This window comes from Sorex araneus, chromosome 8, assembly GCF_027595985.1.
Source record: "Sorex araneus isolate mSorAra2 chromosome 8, mSorAra2.pri, whole genome shotgun sequence".
NCBI classification, from domain to species: domain Eukaryota; kingdom Metazoa; phylum Chordata; class Mammalia; order Eulipotyphla; family Soricidae; genus Sorex; species Sorex araneus.
The window spans coordinates 41,688,098-41,702,833 of NC_073309.1; the positions used below are offsets into that span (position 1 = coordinate 41,688,098).

The window sequence follows — 14,736 nt, forward strand, 5'->3', positions numbered from 1 at the left end:
GAAGAGGAGGGGAGGAGAGCCAGTCAGGTCTGTTGATGCCCTGTCCCCGTGTCCCTCTTCCTCCTCCTGTCTCAGAAGCCCCTTCTCTGCGCCATGCTTCTTGCTGGATGTAGAGCATAGTTCCAGACCCGCCTGCTGTGTGTGTGTTCAGTACGTGGTGTGTGGGGAGGAAGATTAAATAAGCAGACAGGCTTATTTGTCTGCTGCTTACAGGTAGTTAGGTCGTGGAGTAAAAACAAATGGGGTGTATTTGTCCCATCCTCCTTCATTCAGCATTAATAATACCTTCTAATTCCATCCACAGAGCGATAAATCAAGTGGCCTCATCCTTCTTTATAGCCAAGTAGTATTCCATTGTGAATATGGGTCATTAACAGTACTGTACATCACGGTGGCTCAGTAAAACCTGGGAAGGAAGGGGAGAAAAGAACAAGGTACTGGGCTGGAGCAATAGCACAGCGGGTAGGGCGTTTGCCTTACACGAGACTGACCAGGGTTCGATTCCCAGTATCCCATATGGTCCCCTGAGCACTGCCAGGAGTAATTCCTGAGTACAGAGCCAGGAGTAACCCATGTGCATTGCCGGGTGTGACTCAAAAAGCAAAAAAAAAAAAGTGTGGAAGGGAAAGACAACCCGGCTAGTGGGAGCTGTGAGGTAACAAGTAAAGGGAAGGACCTAAGATATGGTGTGGAATAATTTATTGTTTTTGTGGGGATTGGGGGTGGGGTGGGTAGAGGGGGCCTCATCTGAGCGGTGCTGGAGATGGTGCCAGAGGCTCCTGTGGGCAGAGCCTGTACCCAGCCCTCCCGGCCAACTCCTTGGGCCCCAGGCTTGGGGCAGTTTCAAGCAAGGGAAGTTCACTGATGTGATTCCTTTCTCTTTGATCCTTCTGACTGTGGGTGGAGAATCGAACCTGGCAAAGCATGACTCGGAGCCCAAGGCAGGGGGGGGTATGAGGGTGCTGTCCAGGTGAAATAAGACGGTGGTGACTTGGCCACAGAAGGAGTCCGGGACACTGGATTCATGATAGAATCTGGATGTGGCGGCTTGTTTCTAGCCTTGGCCTGGAGAATGAGGGACTCTGCTGTCTGTCCCCCTCATGGCCTGGTGGCTCCTTCCTGCTTTAGGCCTTCAGGTCGCCTCCCACTCCCTGCCTCCACCCCTCCTTTGCCCCCCAAAGTGAGCTCTGCTTGCCACGCAGAGCTGCACCTTTCTGCGGAGCAAAGTCTGGAAGAAGCAAAGGAAAGGGCATTCCGGAGAAAAGTGCCCTCAGCACAGGCAGGGCCAGCGGCCGGTCCCCGCCTCACTGGTACAAGCCGACCTCCCCCCCGCCCCACTTAGCCTCACACTCAGCCCACTTCTGGCCACAGGTGTCGTGGGTGGGCACTGGGCCTGTCAGGGTAAAGGCCTCTTGCTTTTGGGAGCTTGGATCTGCTCTGTCCTGGGGTCCCTCCGTTTCTCCCTTCGACCTTGTTCGGGAGTGGGCACGTCCAATGTGCATACCTGCTGCTCATCCCTTCAGAGGGGTTCTGGGCCTTTGGAGACTTTAGGCGAAATCAGGTGGGGGGAGAGAGCCCTGCCCTGTTCTCACTCTCTTTGCCTGGGAGACCGCTCCTTACCCCGCCTGGGTCTCTTTCTGTCCCTCGCATGCTCTCCTCTCCTCTCCTTCTGCCTGCTGGACAGCTGTAGAGCAGAAAGAACCAAGGCTCGCAAAGAGGGAAAGATCTGACAGGCACATTTAGCTTGTACCAGGTTAAAAAGCGGGAAGAGGACAGCCAGGAAGGAGAAAAATGTAGGGCATGAATGAACCCAACTGGGCACTCTCCGGAGTTGCTGGAGGACATATGAATCATCTCAACCCTTTTTAGAAGTCAGTCTGAAAAGAGCAATCATCTTTATTTTTGAATGAACAGTATATGCATGGGATAAGACATTCAAATAACACACCCCCCGCCCCCCCAAAAAAAGATGGGCCATGAAAAGTAAACCTTCCTCCCCTGTTCATTCCCACTTTGTGAGAACAGCCACCGCTGGTGTGGTATTCCAGGGATAATGAATCAAAATCAGGCACATAGTGTACACTTTAATCTGGAAAGCTTTGTATAATATAAGTGACGTTCACTGGTCTAGGTAGTGTCAGCTAGCACAGATTGTTGTCCATAATGTTCTAGGAGGCAGCACTGCCCCTGCTGAGAATCTGCCCTCCGGAAGAAACAGCCTAGAGCAAAGGAATGGGTAGAGCAGTATTGACAGCATCAAAACAGAAACTAGGGCTGTAGATGGCTGAATAAATAGCAGTACTCTGACATTTAGGATGACCTTGTGGCTTTGCTAGATCTGTTTGGGCTGGAGCAATAGCACAGCAGATAGGGATTTGCCTTGCACGCAGCTGACCCGATTCAATTCCTCTGCCCCTCTTGGAGAGCCCGGCAAGCTACCGAGAGTATCTCTCCCGCACAGCAGAACCTGGCAGTCTACCCATGGCGTATTCAATATGCCAAAAACAGTAACAGCAGGTCTCACAATGGAGACATTACTGGTGCCAGCTAGAGCAAATTGATGAGCAACGGGATGACAGTGATACAGTGATACTCTGACATTTTTTTTAAAAATGCAACAAAAACTCAGGCTGCAACAATAGTACAGTGGGTAGAGCATTTGCCTTGCACATGGCTAACCCAGATTCAATCCCTGGCATCCCACAGGGTCCCCTGAGCTCACCAAGTATAATTCCCGAGTGAGAGTAACCCCTGAGCATTGCTGAGTATGACCCAAAAACCTAAAATAAAATAGAAACTAAATCTGAAGACCCCGAAAACAAAACCAAACGCGGATTTTTCATCAGCTAGGGCACATCCTTGCTGTGGCCTGTCAGGAAGAGTGGTCGAGGAAAATACTCTGGGGCCGGGCGGTAGAACAGCAGTCAGGGAGGGCACTTGCCTTGCACGTGGCCAACCCACGTCCAGTCCCCAGCACTGCAGATGGCCCCCCAGCACTACCAGGAGTAGTTACTGAGGACGGAGCCAGGAGAAAGCCCTGAGCACCTCAGTGTGACTCCAAAACAAAACAAAAAAGAGTACTACTGGCAGGCTGGAGTGCTAGGACCGCGTGGGGAAGGGGGGCGGAGGATGGGTCGGGGAGAGCACTTGCCTTGCAGGCGGCCCAGCCCTTTTCTATCCCAGGCACCCTATACGTCCCCCTGAGCACCATTAGAGGTCATTCATGAGCACAGAGTTGAGAATAGCCCCTGACCACCGCTGGGTGTTCCTCAGCAACCTCCCTCCCCCCATACACACACACACACACACACACACACACACACCACCACCACCACCACCACCACCACCACCACCACCACCAGCACCACCACCAACAACAATAAAGTTGATTTGGAGGCATGTCTGTGATGCGTTTAAAGGAAGAACTAGATTTAGGGATTCGAGGGGAGTGGGAAAGACTCTGCTCTGTACAATGTATTGATCAAAGTCTGTGTGCCTGCATTATCCTGAGCAGTAGGTGCCCCTCGCTTTCCTGTCACCTGGCTTGCCTGACCCCTCATTCTGCTGGGAGACTTGCAGTGCCCTCGGTCGTAGTCCAGCAGGAACAACAGTCCCTATGGGAAGACGCCCCCCTTGGTACTAGCCCCTGTGCCGGTGTTGGTAGGTGTCCTTGGTACCCTCTGTCAGGAAGGCCACCATGGAACCAGGTGCTAGGCAGGAAGTCACTTTTTTTTTTGGTTTGTTATTTTAGCCATACCTGTCAGTGTTCAGGGTTTACTCCTGGCTCAGTGCTCAGAGATCACTCCTGATGGTGCTCAAGGAACCATATGGGGTATCAGGGATCAAACCTGGGTCATCTGCGTGCGAGGCAAGCACCTGCCTGCTATACTATCTTTCTGGCCCCAAGAAGTCACTTCTAACCCCCAATACCTGGCCATTTGCAGAAAACCAGCTGTCCAGATGCCAGCTGTGTTCCATATGAAGCCTCCTGAGGCAGCCACCATCCCAGGTCCTCCCCCCAGGGTGAGCGGCCCATGCACACATATGCACATGCTACACACACACACACACACACACACACACACACACACACACACACACACATGAATGGAGAGCAAAAGGAGGGGTCTTTGGCGACCAGGTGGTTCTCTGTGGGACAGTGTGTCTCTGCCCTTTCCTGATCCCGGTGCCAGGGTTCTGGGGTTCCCGTCCGACTGGTTCCCCTCCCAGTTTGCTGTGGCTGTGTGGGCCCAGGAATCCTGTTGGGATATCCTCACAGGGCAAGCTTGAATGTTAGATTGACAACCCCCACCCCCCACCCTGGCCTGACCGCTTCTCCTTCCTCTAGACTGTCTCTCTTATCCCCCGTCAAGGAAGCAGCGCCCCTCCCTCCGTTTCCTCTTGTACAGGTTGTTCAGAAGCGAGACCCACATCTCACTGGCTGATCTGTGCCTCTGACATCTTGGAGAAGGAAGTACTGGTTAGGACTGACTCGGTGGCTTTATCTTGTTGGGGGGGTGGAGGGGGAAGGAGGGAGAGAGAGAGAGAGAGAGAGAGAGAGAGAGAGAGAGAGAGAGAGAGAGAGAGAGAGAGAGAGAGAGAGAGAGAGAGCGTTAGAGCTGTATACATACACACATACATCTAATCATGAAGAGCCCTCAGGTTTCTGGTTTGAGCAGATCAATGGGCAGCTGTCACTTGGCAGGGAGGTTGCTGTCTGCCCATGGCTAGGAGAGAAAACGGTATTGGTTAATGATTGCCAGGGGCTTAGAGGATAGGAAAGAATAGTACTGGGGTGGTATTGATTAGGGTTATGTGTGTGTGTAAGGGAGGAGGAGAAAGAATTCACACCTTTATGAAACTAATGTCCCTACCAAAAAAAAAAAAAGAAAAAGAGAAGAAAAACCGAATCGCAGTGATTTTGTTCATTTATCAATTCATAGAACAGGCATTTGGTGATCTGTGCTCAAGCTATGCACAATTTGAATCTGGCAGGAAACTATCTGGGAAATATACATGAGCCCATAGGAAGATCTTTCTTGACCCTTCCTTTCTGCTGGTCACCTGGCCTGGCCAGTCCCTTAGCAGGATGGGTTTTTGATTTGAAATCCATTTTCCAGGCCACCGCATGCCGTTCTACTGCCCTCACCCTGGCCCCAGACATCAGCAGCTCTCCCTGTTTAGCACAACCACCAACCTTCTCCCTGCTTCTCTTAAACCTTGATAATCTCTCTGTAGCAGCCAGAAGGATCTTTGGAAAAGTGAGGCTTGAGGACACCACATTCTACTGCTTTCCACCAAACTTAGAATGAAAAACAGCACAAAACTTTACGCCTCTGCACTTCTGTTTTTGTTTTTTGTTTGGGTGAGGCGGGGAGGCACACCTGGCTGTGCTCTGGGCGTACTCCTGGCTCTGTGCTTAGGGATTGCTCCTGGCGGGGCTCAGGGGACCATCTGGGGTGCTGGGGATTGCACCACCATGCACGGCAAGTGCCTTACCCTCTGTCCTATCCTTCTGGTCCCCTGCTGGGCTTTTCTCTGAGCAGACCTACCCATCTACCTCCATCTCCTGGGATGCCCCCCGTTTTTCTTTCCTTTTTTGGGGGGGTTGAGGGTTGGAAGGGGAGTGGCATCACACCTGGTGATGCTCAGGGCTTACTCCTGGCTCTGGAATTGCTCCTGGTGGTGCTCAGGGGACCATATATAGGATGCCAGGGATCGAGTCCTGGTCGACACAAACAAAGCAAATGACCTACCTACTGTACTATTCCTTCCCCCCACACACTTTTTTTTTCTTTAAAACTTTCATTGGAGACTTTATTACAACTCAGTCCATCTAGATGGCCCTCTACCATCCAGTGGCAATATTCTTCACATACCATAAAATCCCTCCTTTGAAAGTGTTCAGTCTGTGGGTTTTGTTGCATTTATAAGGTGGTGCAGCCATCACTCAGACTTAGTTCCAGAGCATCTTCATTGGCCGCAGAAGAATCCCTGTGGCCGTTAGTGCTCATTCTCCCCTGCTTCCCCCCTTCCCCCAGCTCTCAGCAGTGGGACTGTGGGGCTGCCAGACAGCTGGCAATTTCTCTGCTTCCATGGCCTCTTGTGGCCGTTTCACTCCAGTGACCCCTAGGGTGTGTGCTTCTCTGTACTGCCTTGGTCACTGGCCAAACGTTGTCTGTGCCCACCCGTGTTGTGTGGGACTTGTTGCTTGGGTTTACTTCTGACTCTGCCCTCAGAGATCATTCCTGATGGTGCTCAAGGAACCATGTGGGGTGCCGGGGATCAAACCTGGGTCTTCTGTGTGCAAGGCAAGTGCTGTGCCTGCTGTACTATCTTTTTAGCCCCTAGAAATCATTTCTAAACACTCCCCCGCGACCTGTTGGGTTATTTATTTTTTTTCCACTAGCATCAGTGATTTTATTTTTTTTAAAGGTACCAATATGAGGTCCCAGAGTAGTGCATGCAAATCAGTGACTCTGAGATGGACCACCGTTGGAAGATGACTGGCATAGCCTGCTAGTCTGTGGCCTGGTAAAGAAAGACTTCTCACTTGGAGTCCCATTACCTAAGTGTGCTCATGTCCAATCCACCACTTAGCTCGTGATCAACTCAGAGGTATAGTTTAGTTTCTGAATAACAAAGACACATGAACTGTAAGCATGAGGAAGTGTCCTTTGTGTATTAAGACAGGAAAAAACACAAACTGCTTGGTTCCTGTGGGGTGGCTGCCTGTGTGGCTGGGCCACGCTTTGTGTGCCCGTTCTCCAGTGGACAGACCGTCCCACGGGCTCACTCTGCTCTTCACAGACCTGCCTTCTCCTTTCTCTACTTCTAGGCAAATTCTCCCAGGTTTCCTGCAGGCGATCTCTCACTCTTTGTACTTGTGTCTGCTTATTTTCTGTCACGTGGTGGACACGGTTGGTAAGTTTTGGAAGGGCAGAGGCTGTAAGCTGCTTTTAGTCACCTTTTTTTTTAGGGGGGGTCAAGCATGGGAATGGGGCACCACACCCAGTGATGCTCAGGGCTTACCTCTGGCTTTGCACTCAGGGATCACTGTTGAAGCCGGGATCGAACCTGGGTCGTCCACGTGCAAGACAAACGTCCTACCCACTGTCCTGTCTCTCCAGCTCCAGCGCGTCTGGTTACCTGATGTAAGCCCTCCCTTGCACAGTGCCCATTGGGGTGAGGGGTTCTTAGAGACACTCAGTGAATAACTCCGCTCCTGTCATATTTCTCATTTTCCTGCCTCTGAAGGCAAAGTGATTAGGACCCCTTTCTAGGGGGTATTCTCTGACTGGCTTCTTCCCCTGGCATGAGGGTGGAGTGAAGGTCCAAAGCCCCAAGTAGTGGTCAGTCGCTAAGGGACTGTCGCTGGTTATCCTCTGTTTCTGAGGAAGGGCTTTCATCTGTCACTGACAGGACCAGGAATAACCGTGGGATAAACCCAGCCGAAGCTGGTTTCTCTTTCGAGTGAACTGTCTGGAGATGGGTGGTCCAGGGCTCATGTGGCCGATGACCCCTTAGCCGTCTTGGCTTTTCAGTCTTCACCACGAGGCACTCGTCCATGCCGTGACCTTCTCGGTGCCATGGGGCTGCGGGGATGGAGCCAGATATCGAGTGTAGCCCATCTTGCCAGTGTGGAATGTTCTCGGAGTTCCACAGCAACCTCCGCTCATCTCTTTTTTTTTTTCTTTTTGGGTCACTCCTGGCGATGATCAGGGGTTACTCCTGGCTTTGCACTCAGGAATCACTCCTGGCAGTGCTCAGGGGACCATATGGGATGCTGGGAATCAAACCCGGGTCGGCCGCGTGCAAGGCAAACGCCCTACCCACTGTGCTATCACTCCAGCCCCGCCTCCGCTCATCTCTATTGGCTGCCCCTAATGGCAAAAGAAGTAGGGAGACGCTGTTAGTCCCAGCTGAGCGGAGATGCCTGCAGGCAGGGAACCCAGCACCCATGGGCCCATTTCCTGTCCCAGCGGTGCCCTTCTCTGTCCCTGTTTTTATCGGTGAGGAAACTGAGGTAACCAAGGGCATTTTTGCTATTCTTCTCCTTCAGTACCTTGTGACTGAGAGGATTGGGAAATCAAACCCGACCTATTCTAGCGGAGTTGGGCAGTGCCTTCTGGCTGACTGGGATTTACAAGAGCTTTGTGGAAAAGCACCCAGCCCTTGAGAGCACAGTGACAAGCTGTTTTTATAGCCCCGCAGACTGGAGCTTAACTTCTGGCTGGTCCAGCAAATGGCTGGTGATAGGAGGGTAGCGGGGCCCCAGGTCAGGCCTGCCAGTGAGTGTCGCCCTAATGACCCTTCTGCGCCTCGAGGGAAAGAGAAGGGCCCTGGGTCGCATCCAGGTCTGAGAATCAGTCCAGGCATCAGGTTGTTTCTCCAGACACCCCTGGCCAGCCGGGTGGTGCAGTTCACAAAGTTCATCTCTGGTTTGGCTCTTGTGGGGACACCAAGTCCACGTGAGCGACTGTATCCTAACCCCCGGTGGTGTCACAACCTGTGTTTTCAGGAGCTTGTCAGCCCCAGTGGTTACGCTTGCAGGAAGCATTGGGCTACCAGGGAAACGCATTGTCACTTTGCACTGAGGTGGTTGTGTTGCTAAAGGTCTGGAGGGAGGGAGGAGTATGGCTGGGTCAGCATCAGTTCTGCTTGCCTTTTTCCCCCCACGACCACTGATGGCTGCTGCATGCAGCCTCCCCACAGGGCTGCCCCCCCTCCCCACCAGACAGTTCAGTCCTGCTGCTCAGTGGAGTGGTGTTCTGAGGTCAGGGGGCCCTCTTCAACCTGGTTGCATGTCCACAAGTCAGGCTGGAAGGCAGGAGTGAGTGGCAAAGGGACAAAACACTGTGTGGCTCTGGAAAGCTTTTTGGTAGAGAGAGCTCACACTTTTCCATGGTCCCTGATTGCAGAAACTTCTCCCACCCGGTCGTGAAAATGGGTGCCATGTTCTCTCCCAGAAGCGCTGGGTCGTTCCTTTTGCAGTGAAGTCTTTGACCCTCTGAGGTTGCTGTCCGGGTATGAATGGCTCAAGCTGGGGCTGCTCCTCACAGCGTGTCTGGCAGGTGTTAGTGGTGGTGGGCTGAAGCCATCCTCCCTGTGCCAGTTTCCTGGTCTGTTAAGAACAGGGGTGCTGGGAGACCCTCCTTCAGGGGCCCGTCAGCTGAATGAACTGATAGCTAAAGAACTAACAATAGCTGGGGCCGGAGAGATGGTACAGCAGGTAACACGCCTTATGCATGACCGACCTGGGTTTGATCCCCAGCCCCATATGGTCCCCCAGGCCCACCTGTAGTGATACCTGAGCTCAGTAAGCCTTGTGCACGGCCGGGAATAGCCCCCAAAACAAAAGTAAGACAAATAAATAAACGAACTAATAGTGTATGGCACATAGTAAAAATTGAAGCCGACACCTGTGCTTAGTCACGATGGTCATTTGCAAGGCCACACAGATATGGGAGACCCAGCAGGAACCCTGGGTAGCAGCATCAGGACCACCAAGGGCATCTGGTGGTCCACATCAGGAAGCTGCCAGCTGCTCTCTCCCACTCCCGGCGCATAGGGCACCCCCACCCACCGTGCCTCCAAGCTCTCCATCTGCACTGCTCCAGCATGTTTGCTAGTGTCACGCTCTGATATTCCAGCCGGCGCTCGCGGGGCGGGAGACGGTCATGCATTGCTGCTCTCCCGGAGCACAGACTTTGAGTTCGCCCTGAATGAACTAGCTCTGCCACAAGGTCGGGTTTGGCAGGGCAGCGAGGCCCTCCGCGCCTGGCACTGTGATGCTTGGACTGGGGACAGGAGATTGGGGACAGGAAAACGGGGCAGGAGGCCCACGAAGGCCTTGCCCCACCTGAGTCATCCTTGTGGGCTGAATCAATCAATGGAAGATCAGTGCTGACTCGTCAGCGTGCGGTATTAATAGAATATAGGTCATAAGAGAAAACGTGATTAATTGCAAGATGATCAGCAGCTGCTCCGCGGTACGGCAGGGAGGGCCCAGATTCTCTCTTCGGCAGGTGGGGAGAGGCTGTTTGGGATGGGGATGATGGCCATCTGTGAGCGAGGACTGGCTGAACGGGCAGAGGGTCCCCGGTCAGCTCTGCTCGAATGTGAGTGCCTCTGTCAGCCACTTCACAGCCACAGAGGAAAGGCCAGGCTGCGCCCTGCTCCAGGGTGGTGTGCAGGGGGGAGAGGGGGGAGCCAGGTCCCACTCACAGCTCACACCGGTCACACCCCCCACCCCTCTGATCAGCCACTCTTCCTTCCTGGGGGCAGGGGGTGGGAGGGGCGGAGGGGGCCCTGGGCTAGGCAAGTACAAGGGAGTGGAAAGGTGTGATCTTGCTCTAGTTGAAACATCCAGAACAGTGTTCCCACAGTGGGCAATACCCGTGCTGGGGGCCGTGGGGATGATTCGGGAGCAGTAGCGTCTGGTGCCCTGGGGTGGGGGAAGTGGCGCTTTCTGTTAGTGACTTCCAGAAGGCAGGTTTCCAGAGATACTGAGTAATTTTTTTTTTTTAACCTGAAAAGGAGACAGTGTGCCTAGTAGGTGCTCTCTGCAGTAGAAAGATCCAACTATCTTAGCATCTCTGGGGCGGGAGAGCAGCACCCCAGCCAACCCCGGAGAAGCACCTCACACAGCCAGCTGGGGTGTTCGCACCAGTTCGTGCTGTGGGGTTTCAGTGCTCCTTGAAACCACAGCGTCAGCGTTGCAGTACCATGGAAATGTCTCAGGAGCGATGGAACTTTGGGCTGACACTTTCCTGCAAGCTCAGTGTATAGTATGGGAGGACCGGAGCAGCTCTAAGTAAGAGGGGGTGTGGAGACCCGGTGTCTCACTTGTCACCTCCCCTTACCCTCTGCATTTCACCTCCCCCCGCCCCATCTGCTATCACCTAGATGATATTAAATTGATGTTGCAACTTGACTGTAGATATATAAATGTATTTGAACAAAGTTTACTCAAGTAAAAACTTTGGAAGAAATTTCACCCCCCAGCTCCTCAGGGACATCAAGGTGACACCTCCTGGGGCTCTAGGGAAGCCTGGCTAAGTCCCCACCTGGTCCTTGACCCTAGATTCACCATTTGAGCATGAGGCTGATCCTGAACCTGTTAATTCCCCCAGCAAATGAACAGGTGATTCGATTGAAGTATCCATCTCCACTTCCTCTTGACAGAGGGGATTCTTGTCACTTCAGAGGTCTTTGACACCCCTCCTCCCCCCACTCCCCGAGACATGCAGTAGTTACTGTTCTTCTCCTGGAGGCAGGATAGAGCTTTGTCGCCCTTTTAGAGGGATCATGTCCACCCAAACGTGAAGGAGCACTGTATTGATTTCTGGGGTTCCTTCTGGCACTATCAGTTACTTCTGTTGTAAGGGCCAGAATTGCCTCAGCTGAAACTGCAAAGGGCTGGATAAAGCCAGGAGCTAGCAGGCCTGACTGGAGTCCACACTCCAGTATTGTCACCAGCAGTCTACTTCTGTAAGTTTGGCTTGGTGTAGTTCCGCGCGAATATTTTTGTGATGCCAGAAAATCAGACCCAACACCTGCAAAGCAGATACTCTACCACTGAGCCTTTAGCCCACCTTTGCTGGTGTTGCCACAACCCCTCAGTGTCTTCCTTTCTGTCTGGGACCCTGGACTAATGGACACCTTCCAGTCATCAGAGAGTACATTCTCATCTCAGCAAGGTGCTTATAGGAGCCATGCACATCACCACAGACCAGAGTGGAAGGGAAAATTAGTGGCAAAAAAGCAGTTGCATTGGCAATTTAAAAGGCAGCTATTAAAAATATTTTATAGAAGCTTTATTACAGAGGTTTCTTGATTGTCCCTGGAATTTCCTTTAATTGGAAGTCCGAAGATAAAGGGGAGTTTTGGATCCTTCTGGAACCCTCCTTCCCTGTCATACATATTAGAAAACAGAACTGCTTAGAGATAGCAACTCCCCAGGAACCTTGGTGAGTCTTTCTGTTGTTGTTGTTTAAGTTTATTGGAAAGTAGAAGAGAAAGGAAAAAGAACTCCCCATCTGGGGAGAAAATATAGGACTAAGTTCTGGTGAGTCCTTTAAGTACCTGTGTTTTCTCCTATTTCTGTGTACAGTAGCTTCTTCCGTGACTTGGTAATAAATTAAGGAAATCATCAAAAATTTGCCCTTGCCTCTGCCCTTCTGTGTTAGCTGAGGGTCATTCAATTGTGCAAACAACTCTAAATTCAGGTCAGCCTATTGAAAAAATGAAATGTTTGGGCTTACAGCCCGGACCATGTAATGGTTTCAGGTGTAGCTGTATCCAGGAAGTCACGTGAGCTTGCCAGGCCCTATTAGCCCTGCGTTTCCCTGTGCTGGTTTTATTTCTAGAACCCAGGGGGGAAATACGCCATCCCTTTCCTGGTTGGGAGCAGGAGGTGGGCTTGGGTTTGTTCATTCGCTTGTTCCTCCAGTCAGCAGAAGTTCCTTTGAGAGCCTACTATCTTTGTTCCAGGTGCTGGGGTGGGGGCGTGGGGGGCGGGAATAAACAAAACAGAAAAGAATTCCCTCCCTATTGGAAGTGACAGTGTCCTGGGGGGCAAAACCACAGAGACTAGATAAAGTGCCAGATGCGGGTGAGCACCCTAGCAGTGAGGGAATTGTGTGTGTTGACAGGGAGGGAAGCCGACAGCCTGGTGGGGGTAGGGGGCGCGTTTAGGCAAGCTCAGCCTCAAAGGGGGCTCCCATGGCCTGGCGGGGTTTTGCTGCTCGCCAGCGGGCTGGGAGATAGCGGGCTGGGAGATCGGAATGAATTATCTCACTCCTGAGCAGGGTCGGAGACTCCCAGCAAACAGGAAATTGCTTTCACTCTCTGGGGGCTGCCCCTACTTAAGACTAGCCCATTGTTCCCCTGTGCACATGCCAAGGATTGCCAGATCTTGTACTATTTTTCTCCCAAAGAAAATGGCCAAATTGAGAAATTTTTGCCAGTTCATGGAACCCAAGTGATGTTATATCCAATGATTTTCAGTAGCAGGAGGCTGATTTTTGGGTTTTGTTTCTACTGTATTTTTCAAAATTTGCCTTCGAGAGGGATCAGCCCATAGTGCTAGGGGGACCATGTGCTGTTTGGACTTTAACCCAGGGTTCCTAGATGCAAAGCATGTGCTCAGGCGCTTGGGGTCATCTCTCTGGCCTCCCAAACTGTTTTTCCTTTGTAACCAAAGGCCATTTGTAAAAAATTTTGGTTATATAGGTTCTCATGGGGGTGGGGTGGTAGGGTGTGTGTGTGTGTGTGTGTGTGTGTGTGTGTGTGTGTGTGTGTGTGTGTGTGTGTGTGTGTGTGTGTGTGTGTGTGTGTGTGTGTGTGTGTGTGTGTGTGTGTGTGTGTGTGTGTGTGTGTGTGTGTGTGTGTGTGTACACTGATGACACCTGCTACCAAAAAGGAAGAGCAGATATGCTCCTGAGGTCCGGTGAGCTCAGTTCTCCTCTTTCTCCTCAGAGCTGCTGAGGTGGATCTGAGGCAGTTGTGTCCTGTGGACCCCTGACTGAGGAATGCTTATGGCTGCAAGAGCAGAAAACCCCCTTGCTAGCTCATAGCCCTTCACTCTTGAGGAACCGACCCCAGCTCCCTCCCCTCCTGGTCATGAGACTGCTGCTACTGCAGCTTCCAGTGAACCATGTGACTGAGCAGTTCTGGGGCCTTCTGCACCCCTCAGGCAGCTCCCCATCCAGCAGAAGGCTCCACTTAGCTCTTACTGACCTGAAATGGGCACCATGGCCTCCGCTAGCTCGTGTGGGAGCTGGATTGATCTCTTTAGCCTCTCCCGAGGACAGAGCCAGAGCACGAGGCTGAGAGAGCCACGTGGATGATCCGAGCAGCAGTGTCTGCTCCACGAGGGGAGAGGAGCTGCAGTGGTTAGCGGTGATGGAGCCAGCGGTGCCCGGTGCCCGACCCCACGGAAGCACTTTTTGAGCACAATCTCATTCCATCTTAGAGTCGCTGCTGTGATCCCCCACAGTATTGACTTGGAAACTGAGGCAGCCTGGGGCTGACCCCCTGACAAGAGGTCCCAGGGTCCCCACTGCTCGTTCTGGGGTCAGTTTCCTTGCTTCCCACTAGGTGGAAGAGGGCAGTGACCTTGGAAAAGCTTTGGTCACTTTCTGGTGAGTAGCTTCTGCCTCTGTGCCAAGCAGCGCCGCCCAGGCAGACTTCCCATGGTATCCGTTTTCCAAACAGATCTTTACTTACCAATGGGTAAGTGGGGACAGGCAACCCCACGGGCAGTGCAGTGCGCGTGAGCCTTGGTTAATCAGCCCCTCCTGCGGGTCCTACATCGGGCAGCTTATCACCAGATGAAAGGTCATTGGTGTTGGCCGCTGCTGTGGTGTGTTCCATCATCATGCTTCCCATTTATTCAGGCTACTCTGACTAGGATGGTGTAGCAGGACCCTGCTCTGGGAAGAGGGTTTATGCCGCTCCCTCCCTGCACCAGAGAGGAGCTTCTCTGCAAACTCCTTTCTGTCCAGTCCCTGGGCTTTTCAGCGTGGGCCTCTGGCGAGTGAGCTGCCCTTGACCTCAGTGGCCAGAACGCATGGATGCGCCCCTCAGCCCATCAACCGAGATTCAAATGTGACCTGACAGCGTGATTCATTCCCTGGGATGGAGCTGGGAGGCAGAGCCCCCGTGGGGGGTGTGTGCAGGAGCGTTGTCAGTCCACATTAGCCCAGGCCCTTCTCACGACTGCGCCCTTTC

The 14,736-nt window shown here is 52.6% G+C and overlaps 1 protein-coding gene across 3 annotated transcripts in view; it reads left to right on the top strand.

The window, feature by feature from the left end:
• Nucleotides 1-14,736, top strand: part of SIPA1L3 (signal induced proliferation associated 1 like 3) — a 186,719-nt gene that overhangs the window by 75,133 nt on the left and 96,850 nt on the right. Inside the window, exons 3-4 of one of the 3 annotated variants that reach the window (XM_055145449.1) lie at nt 6,839-6,924; nt 7,051-7,154. The exons of 1 other annotated variant lie outside the window; for it this stretch is intronic. The gene's annotated coding sequence lies outside the window, so the exon portion shown is untranslated. The remainder of the gene's footprint in view (nt 1-6,838; nt 6,925-7,050; nt 7,155-14,736) is intronic. One more of the 3 variants, XM_055145450.1, reaches the window with a different exon arrangement.